We start from the raw sequence: 19,417 nt of genomic DNA, 5'->3' as shown, positions 1-19,417 counted from the left end.
GCTGATTGGTCGATGGAATGCGCTTCTCCGTGACGTTTTTTGGTGTTGCCCTTGTTCTCAACCAGACGTGGCGTCACCGCGCCTAACATTATCTTGCAGGCGAAATATCACCTCTTGCCTCGCAAATTTTAAGGCGCGCTCTCGCCGATCCAACTCGCACAAAAGTGATCTGGGCTCCTGGCCACCAGGGTCTACGAGGCAATGAGGCCGCTGATGCGGCCGCCCGAGCGCTCACACACCGGGCTCCTCATCCTAGCTCTCATGGCTCAGAAGCTCATAAACCGCTTCTGCGGTTCCGCGAAATCCTAATTTATTATTGCGACAGCCACCGTCTCTGCCCGGCACCTGCCAAGGGGCTGAGTAAGGCGGAGGAGCGAACTCTGCGGCGCCTGCAGACAGGAACCCTTCTCTGTCCTGCCATAGCAAAACACTTCGATCCGAACACAGATGGGTGCTGCCCACACTGTGGAGACATCTGCGATATCTTTCACATGGTGTGGGCATGTACTCAGAATCCTCACCTTCCCCCTTCCCCCACCCCCACCCGAGAGGCATGGGAGACTGCCCTCCTCAACTGCTCCACGCTGGAGTCCCAAAGGGCTCTGGTCAAGCGAGCGCGAGACGGGGCCTCGTCGTGCGGTGTCCCGGACTAAGGATACCGACCATGCAGCAGGGTTTTTTAGCCCTCAAGCTCTCTTTGAATAAAAGTTTTTCACCACCACCACCTCGGCCTGTCTCTGGAGAACCTAGGGAATCGCTAGGTGCGCTCGCCGTGCCGCAGGTGCGTGGCACGCGGGTATTCACACCCCTCCCCTGGTCCCCAACAGTGATGCCACTAAATGACCGACATCACCAGCATACGCCGGGAACAGTATCCCCTCCCCAGAATAATTCCTAGTACCAACCACCGGTCACCACCATTCGGTTCGAGAACCGAGGTTCACGAACCTCTCTCTGCATTTCCGGCTTGTGGCTTTCGCCGTTAGTGAGAACATGCACGTTCAGCTTTGGCGACCACAACGCTGCCAGCCTAGCTAAAATCTTATGCGGAAGTGCGAAAATGGCCATGGTGCTCTTGCATGCGCATCAGGAAGTGATTTGTGTGTAGACCATCGAGGAGGGAATGTGCAAGGATGGTAGGATAGCACAAACGCTAACAAAAAGCAAACAAAAGCTAGTTGGGGCTCAAAACCCATTTTCGGTTCTAGCAAGTACCAACGTTGGGGAAAAGCCACCAGCTGTGGGCGTCTTGCAGTAGGAAGGGTAAGAAGAATGGAAGCTTTCGAGAAGCGGAGGTAAGGCTGCATACAGCGCACGCGGGGTCGCGCCGCCCAGGGAAGCTTTTCTAATGAACTGCGGTATTGCCGAAAGACTGGTCGTTGACCGAGGCAACACCTCCTATGTGTTGACCAAGGTGGACAAGAGGAACATGTCACTGCCAGTACGAAACGTCAATGTTTTCTTCCAGCAGCGCCTCGAGAAAGGGTTAACTTCTTCCACTCGCCGAGACATTTTGTGGTGCCATTCTCGGGAAGACGCTTCGCAACGCACTGCAGAGCTGACTGCCTTCTCTCTTGTCCGTCTACCAGGCAGGAGCTACTCGCGGCTGTTCCGGCAGGGCAGACGGACAATACTAGCGGGCAAGAGCGAAGGGGGGCCCCCACCACATGAATGGCATTAGAGGAATGCCACTGGTGTCTCCACTACGGCTCAGCTCGTAATGTTCTGGCGCAGCCTTGGTTGCGGCGTTTCGCCGTAATCGCTTTTCAGCGAAGTGAACACAGCATTCGCAGGAGAGCGCCGCGCGGTCGCTTATTTTCTGGCTCTGACAAGTAAAAAAGACAGCGTGCCATGGCACGCCATCTGTAAGGTTGGCGCCATTCAATCGCCTCTTTCCATTTTAACCGGCGCCGTAATAACGACTGAAAAAGCCGCTCTACGAGCGGCGCGGCGACAGCATCGCGGTCGTTAGCCTGGACGGCGTTCGCTGTTTCGCTAAGAGCTCGTTTCCGTGTTTTTTTTTTTTTTTACCAAAGTAAACGAGGGGTCTCCCCTATCAGTTGAAGGTCGCGTTTCCGCCCGGTCGTGGCCTGCGGGAAGAAAGCATCCTCCGTGGCCGAGTGCGGATCGCCCACAGGTCTGTTGTGGGGAGAGGGAAGGGCAGCATTCGCGCCTCGCGGCTTTCTTCAAAGGGTTAGGCTCGCGGAGGGCGCGGGTTAGCGAAGGGATCCCTTCTCTGACAGGGCCGGTGCCACACGGCGTGGCGCGGTACGGACGATGCCCGGTGGCTGCGCGCCCATTTGCTAGCCTCATCTGGGAAGGTTTAGCGGCATCTTACCTGCCCCGAGGGGCCCCTGTTGCGGGAGGGCGTTCGTCGCCGCGTTTCCAAGCTGTGTATGGCACCGAGGCCGGGGCTTTTAGGGAGAGAGCGAAAACACATGTAGTGACGAGCCTCCACTTTGCTTTTTTTTCTTTTCGCGTGGGGAGAGAGCGCGGGGGCGCGCGATGCTCTGCCGCCATCGCGACTCAGAGATTTTGGTCTCGACCGGAGCCAGGCACGCAGACCGTGCTCTCGAGTAGCCGTGGAGTGGGTCCACGGGGCGGCTGGTGGGACATGATGCTGCCATGTATATACTCCTTGTAAATAGTCGTCTGTGTACATAAAACCTATATCAGTGCTCGACAAGAGTCCCTGTCTTTCCTGCAAGTCTCATCCTACTGGCTCAGTACTTCGTTGGAAGAGAGAAGAACGGAGGGACAACCTCTCCGTACAAAGAAGAAGAGAAAAGAACCACCATTTACTCCATCCCTTACAACACCACGCCTGTCAATCCTCTTCGTACTTCAAGCGTTCTAAGAATTATAAGAATTAGCCGTTCCGGCCACCAGTTCAAGCAGCGAGAAAAATTTCAGCGCTGCCGGAATCGTAATGCAGGAGCGACGATTCCAGGATTTTCAAACACACTACACCTTCAGACGCCACTGGATGGGGGATTGACAAAAAGCCACAAAAACGCTCCCCCAATCCTTAAGCAAACGCATATATCGCTTCGTAAGGGGGCCCAACCGGGGTGGAGGAGGATTACTGTTTTTGCAGCTCGACAAGCTTTCCTACCAACCGATTCGGCTAAACGAAGTTACATTAGCTGGGGGCCCGTCTCCTCGTTTCGGTTTTCTCGCTTCATACGATTCACTCGAAGTTCCATTGACTGTGGCTCCCATTTCCATATAATAGGCAGGTTAGAATAAATGGGCCTCCTTCTCCTGTTGTCGGAGGTGAGGCCCTGGGCTGCAGCCTCCTAAGCCCCCCCCCCCCACCCCCTTAATCCAGCGCTGGACAAGCAGACGACTCCTGCCGCGTACGCCGCCGCTGGGCTAGCAGACGGCGGAAAGAATGCGTGAGGCGGGGTCACTTTAGGGCAGTTCAGTTTCCCAAGTTGGGTTGCCGGCGGCCCGCAGAGCTACTGCCCGTTTCCGCCGCTTTCACTGCTGTAGGAATGAGCCTGAATGAGGATAAATAAACATGACGCCATTTTTGGGCTCCATCTCTGTGGGTAGTAAAAAATTTACTCCCTGTTCACTCCAAAATAACTCCCTCATATAAGGGTGTAAATAAAAAACACCATACATATGGAGTAAAAAAACCTCCTTTTGGGTGTGCGTTAGAGGACAAGCCATTTACTCCCTTTTGGGTGTTTTTTGCTAACAGTGTGGAGTAAATGCTGGTAAATCCTCATTTTTACTCCATTATTCCCTCATGGGAGTAAAATTGAAAACACTCCACCTTTTTACTCCCCACTCATGGAGTAAATGTTTTCACAAATGGAGTAAAAAGGGTGGCCGCCACCATTTTTACTCCCTTTTGGGTATATTTTTGTTTACAGTGTACAGAGAGGGAAATGGCAGGTGTGAAGTTAGGATCCAGGAAGAGAGCAGAGTGGATCGGGAACAAACGCGAGTTAACGATATCCCAGCTGAACTTAAAAAAAAATAAAACGCAACAGCTAAGCTACTGCTTAACCTGAACAACTCAGCAAAAAGATGCCCCCACGGCGGTATTCTCGCCGCACTTCGGCTTTGCGAATGCGCTGTACATCCTTTAGCAGACAGTTAGCCAGCGGCGGCTTTTTGAATAGGAGAAAGCTAGTCCGGACGCTTTGCTCTCCCGAACATATGCCGCGTTCCCAAGTTCAGTTTGACCGTGAAGCCGCCAGGCTTACGCGTTCTGACTATACCTCGGCACTATGAGAGGTACGTAGCTCAATCACACTCATACTCATGGCACTCATACGTACATTCACTCACTCACATTCACACTCTTGTCCACTCGCACTCACAACCATCCACTGGCACTCATGACCACTGGCATTTTCACAACCACTCACTCACACTCACAACTACTCAATCGCACTCACAACCATTCACTCATGCTCATGTCCACTCACTCACATTCCCGTTCACTCACTGTTTCCTTGTTTGCTGACAAGTTCTGCCTCACAAAAATTCACTCATACTCGCACTCAATTCCGCTCAACCAGTCACTCACACTCGCACTTATGTCCACTCACACTCGTAACCACTCACTCACGCTCATGACCACTCAGTCCCACTCAAAACCATTCACTCATGCTCATGTCCACTCCCTCACATTTCCGTTCACTCACTGTTTCCTTGTTTGCTGACAAGTTCTGCCCCACAACCATTCACTCATACTCGCCCTAAATTCCGCTCAACCAGTCACTCACACTCGCACACATGTCCACTCACACTCGTAACCACTCACTCACGCTTATGACCACTCGCAATCACAACCACTCACGCTCATGACCACTCGCACTCACAACCACTTACCCACACTCACAACCACTCAATCCCACTCAAAAGCATTCACTCATGCTCATGTCCACTCACTCACATTCCCATTCACTCACTGTTTCCTTGTTTGCTGACAAGTTCTGCCTCACACATGGCTGGAGTTTGCCATTGCTCACCAGTTTTCTCACGTTGGCGCGCGCGCCTAATCTCTGATACTGAATGCAGCTGATTCGACGGTACTATGTCTGCCATGGCCAACGTAACGTGTAGCAGTTTTACGCCCCGCGCGAAATCCGCTCTGAGCCGTAATGATGACGCTGCAGCCATTGGCGAGTCAGGAGCACTCGTGAGGCTGCCGAGGGGCCGATCACGTGATCATCCCGTGCGCCCGCCTCGCGCTCGCTTTGTCGTCTTCAGAGCACGCTCATCCGTGGCGTTATTTTATTGCGAAAGCAATACTACGCTAGGTTTTGAGCCTTCAGCGTGGCTCTGCGGTAGTTACGGTTGACCTTTCGCGGAGTGACGTCACACCACCCGCGGAAAAAAAGGCCCCCAGCTCGATCCGTCGGCGGAGGGCGGTGGTAGTCACGGCGGTGAGCCTCGCGCTCCTCTCCCCAGTGGCGCTACAGTCGAGGTGACGTCATACCAGCTGCATAAAAAAGGGCCCCCAGCTCGATCCGTCGGCGGAGGGCGGTGGTAGTCACGGCGGTGAGCCTCGCGCTCCTCTCCCCAGTGGCGCTACAGTCGAGGTGACGTCATACCAGCTGCATAAAAAAGGGCCCCCAGCTCGATCCGTCGGCGGAGGGCGGCGGTAGTCACGGCGGTGAGCCTCGCGCTCCTCTCACCAGTGGCGCTACAGTCGAGGTGACGTCATACCAGCTGCATAAAAAAAGGCCCCCCAGCTCGATCCGTCGGCGGAGCGTGGCGGGTAGTCACGGTGGATCTTTCTCACTGTGTGCAAAGATAGTTTGCCATTTGCTTTCGCAACCTACCGGGCTTAACCAAGCTAAGTCTCTGCCAATTTTTATTTATTTATTTGCCGCCGCGGTGGCTCAGTGGTTATAGTGCTCGGCTGCTGACCCGAAAGACGCGGGTTCCATCCCGGCCGCGGCGGCTGATTTTCTTTCGAGGAGAAATTCTAGAGGCCGGTGTACTGTGCGATGTCAGTGCACGTTAAAGAACTCCAGGTGGTCGAAATTTCCGGAGCCCTCCACTACAGCGTCTCTCATAGACTTAGTTGCTTTGGGACGTTAAACACCATAAACCAACCAACCATTTATTTATTTATTTAGTTATTCATTTCGTGTACCCTCAGGGCCACAGGAAGTTTTGAGAGGAGTGGTTAAATAAACTAAAAGAAAAACAACGCACAGCGCAGAAAAGTAATTAGTAATACAGAAATGACGGCTCCTAGTTATATAATGTTGTCTAATGGGTTCTTGATCTGCTGGTTAATAGAATATAATACAATACATACAGTGCAGCAATACAGTGAAAAAAATGCTGGTGGATAAAAAATGAAATAAGTGCTCCTAAAGTTATGCAGTGCTCTCTAATATGGTCTTAAAGCGTTGGTTGTCAATAATTGTAGCGGTTGATGCGGGGAGGTGATTACTCTCAGCAGCTGTGCGGGGAAGCCATTACTGAAACATGGCATTGGTTTTGCATAATGGAATTCTGACTTTGTTCTCGTGATCTAGCCTTGATGAAATGTATTGGGGAGGGGAGGTCAGTTCGTCGCGAAGGGAAGGATGCTGAAATATCTTGTAAAAAAAAGTGAAAGTCTAAGGGCTTTACGGTGGGATGCTAAATATGGCAGGCTAAGATTTAATTTTATTGCAGAAATGCAGGCGGCTCGATTATAATTACAAAGAATACGACGAGCAGAACTTTTTGTATTTTTAGGGAAGGGCCATCGTGGTTGGACTCCCTCTAACAGCTTTTCACTGCAAATAAAAAAATTGGCATTAAATGTGAATTACGCTATCGCGTCGTACCATTAAGGCGGAGCCTCAATGTCTCCTGCAATTTTTTTCTTCCCTTCTATTTTCTGACACTTCGAGAGGTCACCGGTTGCCTCCTCTGGGCCTCGTAAGCTCTAAGTTATTTCCTCGGGCATGATTGAAGCTAGGACATCATTTACTCCCCATTGTTCTAAGTGCAAAAATACATGCTGTTATAGCTGACCCGCCGATGTGGCTCAGTGCCTGTGGCATTTGGCTGGTGGCTGCATTTCGATGGAGGCGAAATGAAAGAAATTCCAGTGTGCTACGATGTCATCATCGGAATCAGCGTAAGTACGTCCGCTGCAGAACGAAGGCCTCTCTCATCTCCCTCCAGTTTCCCCTGTCATGTGCCAGCTGTGGCTATAGCCTAATGGGCACTAAAAACTCCCAGGGACGCCCTGCGGATGTTCAGGCTGTCTGCAGGACGTCCGAGGGAGGTTCAGTGCCCACCGCGTAGGCCCGTAAACTTCACAATCTTCGTCCTCCAACCTGGCTCGCTGCTTGGGATCCACTCCGTTACCCCTAAGGACGGTTGGTTACATTCCTTTTGTATTAAATGCATGCCCTGCCCATTTATTCTCGATTCCTTCGAAATTGTTAACTCGCACTTTTCCTGAACCATTCTACTTCGCTCCGGTTTCCTTTGCATGGCTCACTCCGCAGTTTGCAGTTTAAGGTCAAGCCTTTTCGTTAGCCTACAAGTGTGTCTCATAGGTGTATACGAGATGTTACCGTAACAAAAATTACCTAAATAAGGCTCCGGCTTAATTGAAACATTCAGAGAGAGCCATGATGTAACTAAGCCGCAGCCTTGTTTATACAGCAATTTTTCCCCTTCCCTTCATTCCTTTCTCTACTACCGCGTCCCTTTATCTTCTTCCCCATCTTCTTTTCTTTCGTTCTCTCTTCTATTCTTAAAGGAGTATAGACACCTAACTTTAGGGTGCGTGGCGGAGTGGGTGAGGGAACAAACGCTAGTTAATGACATCCTAGTTGAAATAAAGAGGAAGAAGTGGGCTTGGGCAGGGCATGTAATGCGAAGGCGAGATAACCGCTGGTCCTGAAGGGTAACGGAGTGAATTCCGAGAGAATTCCGAGAGAACGATGACTGTGACGTCAAAGCGTGGCTATAGGTCGACGTGAGGCATGAAAAAGCCGCAATGCAATCACTGCTTCTGCATTCGTTGTCATTCCGACTCTTGAGGAAGGCCGGCTTCAACACTGTATATAGTGAATTAAAAAGATGCAGCAGCGATTATATTGCAGTTTTTCCATGCCTCACGTGACGTATAACCTCAATTTGACGTCAGAGACATTGTTCGGCTGATGAAACCGGGAGACAGAGAGACACACTTATCGTGTGTCCGGCCAGGGGAAGGCTAGCAGCACAGGTAATTGACCCAATATAGGAAACGGATAGTTTCACTGTGTTCCTATGTAGGACCGCCACTTTCCAATTCATTTCTAATATTGGGCCGATTAATTGTGCTGCTTGGGGAACCCGTTGGGGTCGTCTAAGTCTTTTTATTTGGCCAGCGTATAGGACTACGATTATCTATACTACTGTGTTGTGACTTTATACCCAGCAAACCAAAAACCTCTCAGAGACGTCTAGCTAGACGTCTCTGAGAGGTTTTTGGTTTGCTGGGTAGTACTAGCATGTGCAGGCATTTTAAGTGCCGTCTTGACTGCGTTCGTCACCGTGGTGTGGCCCGTATTAACCGGCCCCGGGCTAGGTTGTGAAATGGAAGATGGTACGTGTTGCGTCCGACTACAAACGCATCACTGAAAGCCGGCCTGTCGGTTTTCCTGTGTCCATAGTTGTGTCCAGCAACCATTCTGGTCAGACGCGTCAGTTGCTGCTTATCCAGCAAATTTATGGTTTATGATGGCTTGTATCTGTAAACCGAGCGCGCGGGCTCTCATTACTGTGGCTACGGCTGTTGCTACGACCGTGATGGTCGCGTCTCTAGGCTGGGGTCAAATGACTGGGGCCTACCATTCTGTCCTCCTTATCCGCAGCCTGCAGTGTGTCTTCCGCCTCCCCGATAATCGTAAATCAAGGTATATTTCTTGGTTCATCAGATAGCGGCGCCAGGGCTATGTTGAGCAGCAGAGAGGAAGTTACAGCTCCTCGGGGCGTCTATCGGCGCATCCTGTGAAAAAAATTGGCTGTGGTTTGACCAATGACCATCCCTAGTAGAATTGCGGAAGCACCGGCGCGGCAGTCGCAGCGGCGGCGGCACCTCTGAGTCGCCCGCGTAGCAGAGGAGTCGGCGGTGGCCCCTGCGCCGCAGCTGTGCGCTGTGTGACGTCACTCCTCCCGGAGAATGCACTGCTGCTGGCGCAGCGGCGACGGCACCTCTGAGTGGAGTCGGCGGCGGCTCCGTGCTGCTCTGACGTCACTCGCTCCTCGCGCATGCGCAGTTGGGGCTCTCCGGGGCTCCGCAAAATCGCTCACACCTAGTGTAGCGTTGCTTTCGCAAGAAAATGCCTTGAAGTAGTTCCATGCTCTGACCGTGCAATGCGTTTCTGCCGGTGTTCGCAGAGCATGGTCATGTCCCACAGTGCCAAAAGAATTTTTTTTTTTTTTTTTTTGGGGGGGGGGGTTATTTGAGGGTTAAAAATGCTCGTGTGTTAGGTGTTCTTTTCCCTGTGTGCAGTTGTGTTTCCTTGGGCTGCAGTACGATATCTTGCGCTGACAGCCCGGGCCGAAATCCAGACTGTGTGGGTCAGAAAGCGAAGTGGGGCTGCAGGTTCCTTACAAAAATGCGCACTGAGATGCAATTAACTATTTATGGAGTATATGTGAAGTCTAAAAAGGTATATTAATACCCAAATCCTAATGAACTTGGTCCATAAAAAGTCATTACGTTCTTGACTGATACGACCCAATATAAATTGAATTGACTACAAGTGAATTAAAACTCAGGCAGCAAAAAATCTATTTACACCCGATTTCTCACTAGTCACTAAGAAGTTAATATGTTCTTGACTGATATAGCCTAATATATGGTCTGCTTTTCATATATTGCCTCCTTTTCCATATGGCCTGCTTTTCCATATATTTTCTGTATTATTTGGATTACTTGACTTTAATTTCCCGTCAAACTTGTAATCCTTGTTATTTTTGTTATGTTTTTTATGTTCACATGCCTTTGTATGGCCGCTTCACACCACTATCTCCCCCCCCCCCCTTATGTAATGTCCCAGACGGGATCTTTAAGGGTTCAATAAATGATGATGATGATATAAAGTTAACTGACTGTAGCTTAATTAAACTCAATCAACAAAAGTTAAATTTACAGCCGATTTCTCACTGATTATGGAACCAACCACAACCACAGCTTAAACGATTCCCATTTCAGCTGAACAGATTTTATTCATATTATATCGGCTATGGGAGAGGTCACGATGTTGAGTTGGTTGTAGGTAATGACTCGAAAAATACTGTTCATGAGGTCACTTGGCAATGCAAAATCTAACGTATAACTGAAATTCTTTTTTGGTACCAAGAGAAATGGAGGCGTGAAACTTTCTCATGTTGGAATTAAATTGCACAACGTAGCAGAGAGCTAACTTGTGTTACTGATTAATAAATGTGAGAGCACATGTAACGGTGTGGAGGTGCAGCCCTGGGTGTTTCTGCGAACACTTCAAAAAGAAAAATTTGAAAAATAGGCTTTTTGGGGTAAAAATATGGTTTGTGCGGCATAGTATTACCAGTGTTGGCGTACACCAGAGAACCGGTCAATCGTCTTAAGTAGTAAGCTGGTTTACTAAATTTTAATAACCTTCTAACTAGTAGAGTTAGACGCCTATAGTTGCATTTAGAGATTTGTAGCCAGCCGTTAGTAATAGCTATATCAGTTTTTAGAATTTCGAAAGCGCGATTACCCGTGGCACTGGAGTGAATGCTTTGCCTACATGCTTTCGAAAGCGCATGTATTTTGTCGAGCCACAGCGGCGAGTGTAATCGCGTTTTCGAAATTCTAAAAACTGATATGAATTACCATAGTCCTTAGAACTGTGCTATTACTAACGACCGACTACAAATCTCTAATTGCAACCATGCAGTTGCCTATCTCTGATAGTCAAGAAGTTAGTCATCATAATTTAGTTTACCAGCTTAATAAAGACAATTAACCGGCTTTCCGGTGTACACCGACACTGCCGCAAAAGTCATATTTGTACCCAAAAAAACCTATTCTTGAAAATTTTCGAAGTTTTCCCTGAAACACCTTGTATTTATTTTATTTGGAGACACTGTCAATCCCATTAGGGATTTTTTACAGGAGTGGGTTCATTTGCTCATATAGGCAGCATTCACACATATGTACACAAATGTAACCGAAGACTAATACATCAAAAAGGAGGCAAGCTCACGAAATAAAATGGCATTATTTTGATTGGTGCATGGAGTAGAAATATACATGCTGTTAAAATGCCTTGTGCGACCAATATTCGACACCTCTATTGAGAGACCAATATTCAGCTTATTGTAACATGTACAGCCTTTGTGAAAAGTTTGGAACCCAGGGGGTTTGCTTCTCAAGCGTCTGGTTCGTAATGCATCTCCAGGGCTCCAAATTTGCTGAAGGTAAGATGATTTCTGGTCCTGCCTCCTCCAATGGGTAGGGCTGCCACGAACGCTTCAGGAGACCCACTGCGAGGCTTAGAAGCAAACCCCCTGGGCTCTAAACTTTTGACAAAGACTGTACCTTGCGCCCGCGCCTCGCGGACTTCCTAACGCCGTTCAAATCAAGCACGCAGACTGGCAGGTCACATGACAAGACGAAAAAAAAAATCCGGGCACTATACGCACACCACGCCGTCCGTTTTGTCGTGTGTGCTCGGTCGTTCGGGCATGGGTTGTGTGTTATTGTTTCCAAGATCGATGCTTCAAACTCGTGCTCGGGTTGACTGATGATCGTAGCTTTTGGACCCGCTTGCCCGCTTGCATAGTACAACTTCCAGCCCTTTGTGAAAAAGTGACCGCGCCGGGAAGCGTGCTGGCTTTTCGTCTTGACGGCACGTTGGGCTTCAACGATTGAAGCCGCTGCGTCATTTATCTTACCGGAAGCGCGTTACATAAGAAGAAGGCGGTTACTGGAAGGCGTCCAGTCTTCGTTTTCAGGCAAGACCCGTAATGCTGCGCAGGAATGCGTGCAATTTGCCACCGCGCAAATTAACCGGCTAGCTCTAAGGCGAGAAGAAACGGAAGGGATGCGCGCTGTCGTGTTTGTTTTGTTACCCCTAGACATAGTGCACGGTTATTTCTGCGGTGGCAAAATGCACTCTGCATTGAGTCACTGACTAGCTGACCTGTCTATGTTCACAGTGTATCCGTTTCGACGCGAACGCCGTGAAAAAATGTTAACAGTAGGGGTGTGCGAATATTCGGAATTTTCGAATATAATTCGAATATTATATTTTTAGTATTCGTATTCGATTCGAAATCCAGGTATTCGTGTTGTTTCGAATATTCGACACGACGCGAACATTCGTATCTAGCCGAATATTCTATTGCGAGCACCGGCGAGCATCGACAGAGACATAACAACATGGCGGCGCCCAGAGCAATGCGTAACTATATAGCGTAACGTTGGGCCCAGGGTGTCGAACCGGCATTTTTTCGGGTTCGGTTCGGGTTCGGGTTCACGCCTTTCGGGTTCAGTTCCGGGTTCGGCTCCAGAGGGCCATTTCGTTCCGGTTCGAACCGGTTCGGACCGTCCCGAACCGGTTCGAACGGGTTCAAACGGGTTCAGGACAAAAAAAAATTGAACGCAGATGAGTTTGTCAACCCTGCTATGCGTTTTCATTTTTTCCGGCACATCGGTATACATAATAAAAAATGCTAAGATTTGTTTACAAGAACATAAAACTGAGCTAGCTGGTAAGAGTTCATGCTTAAGCAGCGCAGTAAACAGGACAAAGGAAGACTGGAGACGACACAGACGCTGACTAACAACTGGTTGTTACATTCTAGGAAAAGTGTATGAAGGCGCAGGACGCAGTGAACAATGCAAAAAAAGAAGAACAAAGATTAAAACTAAAAAAACATACTGCGCATGCCCAGCATAGTCGAGTCATGACATCTTTTTCAACGAAATACGAAGACTATATTCCATAGTAGACAGCAATTCCCTATCTTCTGGACCTCACACAGTTGCCAAGAAAGCCTGATTCCTTCTCTACATATTGACGGATGGTGAAGCAACACGCCCATCTGCTTCCTTCCTGATCATAAAGGCCTCCACCATGTCCCTACAAATTCGATCTGGGTGAATAAGCAGGAGACTTGTCTTTCTAAATGGGTAAGCAATGAGCATTAGTTCGAACATCACAGATAGGTGAAAAAGTAGCGGTGTCGTACAACTTGGCTTTGCATTCCAGCGAGTGCAACGATTGCTTACCCCGTAGATAAGACAAGTGTCGTGTTAATAACCCTGTTTGCATAAGTAGGGAGTTGGTCGAGGCCTATATGACCAGGAAGGAAGCTGATGAGTGTGTTGCCTCACCATCTATCAATTTGGTAGGTAAGGAGTAAGGCTTTCTTGGCAACCGTGTGAGGTCCAGGAGATAGCGGATTGCTGTCTATTCTTGAAGTCAGTCTTAGAATTTCGTGGAAAAAAAACGTCATGACTCAACTGTGGTGTGCATGCGCAGTATGGTTTTTAAGTTTTAACCTTTGTTCTTCTCTTTTTAGGGTTTTTCCTTGAGCCCTGCGCCTTTATATACTTTTCCCAGAATAAAATAACCAGCTGTTAGTCAGCGCTCGTGTCGTCTCCCGTCTTTCTTTTGTCGTGTTTACTGCGTTAATTAAGCATGAAAAATTGTTTAATGCGAGATGTTCTCACTTTACCCATTTTACTTATTGTCCGCAGCAAAGACGAATTTACGGCAAGAGCCGCAAAATGAAATGAACTCAAAATTGATGAAAATCGGCTATGTATACGCTGTAATCCACCTTATGAGGTGTAAGCCGAAAAGCCGGTGGGTTTTCTATCTACAAGACCCTCCTGCTTGAGCAATTTGGGAGACCCCGTTGCGCGAGTAATAGGTCTCTTTTGAAGCTTGAGTCAGTTGGGACTTTCTCGTACGCAGTGTAATTACGGGGCCCCAGGATTGCCGACACACGCGCCCTCTACGTTCCCGCGCACTACTGAGAAAAGAAACTGCCATGTATCGGTACCTACATACAGACGGACACCTTTCCGTCGCCCCGAAACCGACTTGCCAGTCACCCCTCCTTTACTAAATGGTAAGAAAATGTGCGAGAATCCCTCCACCGCCCATCTGCCGCCCAACGAGAGCCTCGTGGGAGCAGAGGCTCTCCCTAACTTGCAGAACTTACCAAACATATTTTATTTAAATCACCTATTCGACATCACCTTTGTGACTCACGTTATATATCCCGAACCCATATAGCTCAGTATCTTCAAGAACACAGCTAATCGTGGCTTCTCACTATAGTACAGTAAGAAATTACGACATTGACTTATTATGATGTCGCCAACCTCGTCTCTTCTGATAAAAATAGTTTCATAAAATACGCACGCTTGGATGGGTTGAGGACGCTTCGTTTTTGCACGGACACAAAATGTCAACAGCCCCGCCGCGGTGGCTCAGTGGTTACGGCACTCGGCTCCTGACCCGAAAGACATGGGTTCGATCCCGGCCGCGGCGGACGAATTTCGATGAAGGCGAAATTCTAGAGGCTTGTGTACTGTGCGATGTCAGTGCACGTTAAAGGACCCCAGGTGGTCGAAATTCCCGCAGCCCTTCACTACGGCGTCTCTCATAGCCTGAGTCGCTTTTGGACGTTAAAATCCAATAAACCATACCAAACCAAACCAAAGAAATTGGCCACATGTTTGTTGCGACGTTGAGCTGCAGCATTCTTGCAAGTGCAGCATTGTGCGAGGAAGGAGATATACTTGCACTACATTGAATGTTTGAGACTTTTCCTGGGGCGCTATCAAAGGGAACCTTTGCGTCAACAGAATTTTTTGAGCCCTTGATAGAGTGATTAAGTGTGGTTAATCTGACGTGCACCATTTGTCCACAAATTTGTTTCACGCATTTATTTTCAAAACAACAAACAACCCCTTTCTGGCAGCTATGCTTTCTGGGCGTGATGACTAACGCATGCCAGCGAGCGCATATATTTCCGCATTGCCCTTTTGATTATCCGGTATTTAATTTTTTTTCTTATTAGTGCATCTCCACCGTTGCCAAAAACCCGCCTTTCGTTGCTTATTTCCGTCGCTACGAACAAGAATATGCGGATTCCAAAAAAAAAAAGAAGCTGCGCCTATTTATAGATCCTCCTTTTTGTAATACTAGTAGTAATATCGCAGGTTTAACGTGTCGAGTAGATATTGAGGCTATAGGATAGACGGTGTAGTTTAGGGCTCCAAATTAACGGAGATCAGCTGGGGATTTTCGGCGTGCGACAGAGCACGCTGGTTTTTGTATTTTTAGAATCAGCAGCCGAGCTCCACAGTCATTGAGCCATTTTTTTTTCTTTGTTGCCCTGCATCGTGAGGGGTTTTATTTAGAACATGCTGTCTGAGACAATGAGCGCCTACAAAAGTATATGTTGCACTACCCACTGCGGTGGCTCAGTGGTTACGGCGCTCGGTTACTTATTCAGTGTATCCGGGTTCGAACCCGGCCCCCGGGGACACGTTTCGACGGAGGCGAAGCGCAAAAGGCACCGTGTGCTGCGCGATGCCAGTGCACGTTAAAGGGCAACTGCTCCACTTTTTGAGAATATCGAGATACTCAAGGATTCAAATCTATATAGGCTGTAGGTAAAACATGCTAAGTTTTTTTGCACTACCATTTAAAATAGGGACGTAATCGACGATTAAATTTTGCACTTTTCAAAACAATGGAGGAGCGCGGGGAAGTTTAGTGTGACGTCATGGAAGGTATGATTTCGAATTACCGCTGCCGTCAGCCACGCCCTGCCGTGCCTCGTTGTACGCGGCCAAACAACATTCGGCGGGCTTTGCCTTCGGTGGCATTGGTTTTTTTTTCTTCAAAGCAGGCGTTTATGCGGTGGAAATGTACCGATACCTTCGATGACGTCACCATGTGTCCCCCACTTAGCGTTGTACGCTGCGGAGAAGCTTGAAGGCCGTCCCAATTTTAAGTGGTGATTACGCAAGCGTTTTAAATGCTAGGCCAAAAGGACTTCGCATACTTTACCTGGAAATTTCACACATTCTGCCCTTATTCGATCGTCGATTTCTAAAACCTATGCAGTTGCTCTCTATTAAGGATCCCCAGCTGGTAGAAATTATTCTGGAGGCCTCCCCTACTGCACCTGTTTCTCTTTTTTCTTTCACTCCCACCTTCCTCCCTCTCTTACGGCACGGTTGAGGTGTCCATCAAGAAGTGAGACAGGAAAAACCACCATCACAACGTTGTTGGATCCTCGCGCTAATATTTCATCTATTCGTGAGAAATGACGAAAATAAAAGGAAGGCATTCTCAATCAGTGCTTAAATGACTATGATGATGATGAAAACGTTTATTAAAGCCACAATGCCTTAGTTGAAGGGAAGGCTGATCGGGTCCCTAGTCCGGGACGCCGTTGGTGAAAGCCGCTGCCCGTGCTCTGGCGACGAGGGCTCGTTGTTCCTCGAGGTCCGAGCTGGACAGGGCCGCCTCCCAGCCCTCCCGCGTTGGCTGATTTATGATCTCAATGCTGTCATTTTTCTGACAAGCCTATACCATGTGGTACAAGTTTGCCTTCTGGCCACAAAATTTGCACTGTGCCGAAAAGGACTCGGGCTCAATGGCGTGAAGCGTAGCTGGATTATTGAAAGACAAAATTTGCAGCCTGCGAAGGTTACATTCCTCTGATTTAGTGAGGCCCTTAGCGGGCCTCGGGAGACACTCAGTTTTATTGCGTGTTTCTCCTTTCAAATGACGCCATAGATATTAGAACACATGGATCACCGTGTGGTATTCGCCTACTGCCACTAAATAATTTAGAAACTAATTTTTTCTTCTATGCTGTCCCGGTTTCATCAACCGAATGATGACTGTGATGTGAATAAAGCTAAGGAAGGCTGTGATACGAAGGCTGTGAAGAAAGGCTGTGATACGAAGAAAGCTAAAATCTGCCCCTGCACACATGAAAAAATTGGCTTACGAAACTTGTGTGCGGTCTTTACTTGAATATGCTTCAGTCGTGTGTGACCCGTAAAAGAAAAAGGACATAATGGTCTTTGAAAAAGTCAATAGGAAAGCGGTTAGGTTTATATACGGAAAATACAAAAGGGAAGACTCTCCCTCCCAGTTAATGATGTCAAATAACATTCCTACACTAGAAATCCGCCGAAAGATTAATAGATTGGTATTCTTGTTTAATAGTTTAACAGGTAAAATAAACTGAAGCTTACGGAGTCCATTAAGCGTCCTCTACTGAGAAGGACTCGGAACGTTCATGAACATTAACTTACTCCCCTTTTCGCCAAAACTCACAGTTTTATATACGGTTTTTTCCCTAGAACAGTGCGAGATTGGAATTCGGTACCGGAATCTGTTTTTTCCTCGGAAAATTTTTCTGATGCGTTAAATCGTCTACTTACCTGCTAATATTGCTTGTATGTATGTTTTGTATCCGTGTGCTGCTAATATTGTATAAGTTTATTCTTTTGGTTTTATTCTTTTGGTATCCGTGCGCTCCTAACATTGTATCAGTTTATTCTTTTGGTTACGTAACAATGTAAGTTCACTCCTGCCTGGGCCAAGCAGTGGCCTGCAGTATTCTGAAATAAATAAATAAATAAATAAATAAATAAATAAATAAATAAATAAATAAATAAATAAATAAATAAATAAATCAACATTAGGTCACGTGAGGCACGGGAAAACTAATACAAACACTGATGCGTTGTTTTGACCGACTCTAGCACTTAAATCAGCTGGCTTCAAGACCTATAATCACAACGAACGACGTATCAGCAGTTGTATTGCCATTTTATTGCACATCACGCGACCTAATTTCCACTACACGTCACAGCCATCGTTATGTTGGTGAAACCGAAACAGGGTCATGAAGAAATTCAAATATAAATTATTTATTATGTGTTGGTGAAATACCACGCGGTGCTCCGTGTACACCAATGTCTAACGCATCGTTTGAAAGAAGAAAGCACGCAAGCAAAAATTTGGTGTCTATAGTCCTTCATTGAGTTAGAGCAGTGCTAACAATTTGATTAAAGATTTACGCAAATATGTAAAAGGGGAGGAATAATAGCTCAAGATTTCACATAAACCTAAAGTACAAAGAATTGGCGGTAGTACATTACAAAAGCGTCAATTAGGCATCTTCCCAGGCCCCAGACTTCCTGTAAGTTTGCTGTCGCATATAATGGGTACCATTATCGCACTTCCCAGCGCAGACAGCTACGGGTGGTTAAATCTATGCGCCAGATCACCTCATTTTGTCCAGAAACAAGAAGTATGCCGAGATGCAAAAAAAATGGGGCTGAACCGGGTATCGAACCGGTTCGGAACGGTTCCTTTGAATCGTTCCGGTTCGGGTTCAGTTCCAAGATGGCGAAAAAATTATGGGTTCGGTTCGGTTCCGGTTCCGGGCGAAAATTCGGGTTCGGTTCCGGTTTAGGGTTCGGGTTCGGTTCCGGTTCGACACCCTGGTTGGGCCATGCAGTAGATGACTGCACTGGTGAGCTTCTTTGTGGCTATACCTGCGAAGCTGGTATAGTTAGAGTTGTGCACGAAATACTTCGCAATACGAGCCAGTTCAGTGCCAATTTAGAGGGCATTTTCTGTGGCTGGAGAAGTCATTTCAGCTAGAAGGGAACTACTTCTGCCTGACCATGTGGAGCAGCCGGTTTTCCTTCACGACAGCCTTTTATGTTCATCCCAGCAACGCGCTTTTGTGCTTTTGGCAAGGTAGCCTTGATCAATGCGGTGTACTAGCCATCTTCTCTGATATTTCCACTCTTCTAAGAACAATGTTCGAGACTTTGATACTTTTTATGCAGCCACACACACCTTTTGTGCTCATTTCATCACTGATAGTTGAACTGTGATGTACTTGGCGCTCATATAAATGTTTTGTAGTGGTTAAATGCGTATGTCCTTGATTATTCGATATTCGACACACACCTTTTGTGCTCATTTAATCACTGATAGTTGAACTGCGATGTTCTTGGTGCTCGGATAAATGTTTTGTAGTGGTTAAATGCGTATGTCCTTGATTACTCGATATTCGATTCGATATTCGGAACCAAGTATTCGTATTCGATTCGTATTCGAAAAAATTGATATTCGCACACCCCTAGTTAACAGACCACTGCGGCGACCCGCATTGGGGGAAAGCGAAAGCATTGATGCCTCCTTCGCACTTGTCGCCTCTCTTTCCTTCACTTTTGACTGTTTGCCTCTCTTTTTACTTCCAATTTTAACGTCTATCGCTATTTTCACGTTCTCGCACTACATGCACGTCCGGGGCTATTTTGACGTCTAAGTGATCTTTTGTCTTCTGATTAATTATTTACTCCAGATCAATCAAATTTGGTGCAAAACGTTATTTTATCATCCTATGT

At 47.6% G+C, this 19,417-nt stretch overlaps 1 protein-coding gene across 1 annotated transcript in view; it reads left to right on the top strand.

Annotated features, from left to right (window-relative positions):
• Positions 1-19,417, top strand: part of LOC149366670 (flap endonuclease GEN homolog 1-like) — a 517,650-nt gene that overhangs the window by 192,056 nt on the left and 306,177 nt on the right. The gene's annotated exons all lie outside the window — the stretch shown is intronic.

This window comes from Amblyomma mixtum, chromosome 1, assembly GCF_055824585.1.
Source record: "Amblyomma mixtum isolate Tamu chromosome 1, ASM5582458v1, whole genome shotgun sequence".
Classification (NCBI taxonomy): domain Eukaryota; kingdom Metazoa; phylum Arthropoda; class Arachnida; order Ixodida; family Ixodidae; genus Amblyomma; species Amblyomma mixtum.
This window is presented reverse-complemented; position numbering and strand designations above follow the sequence as displayed.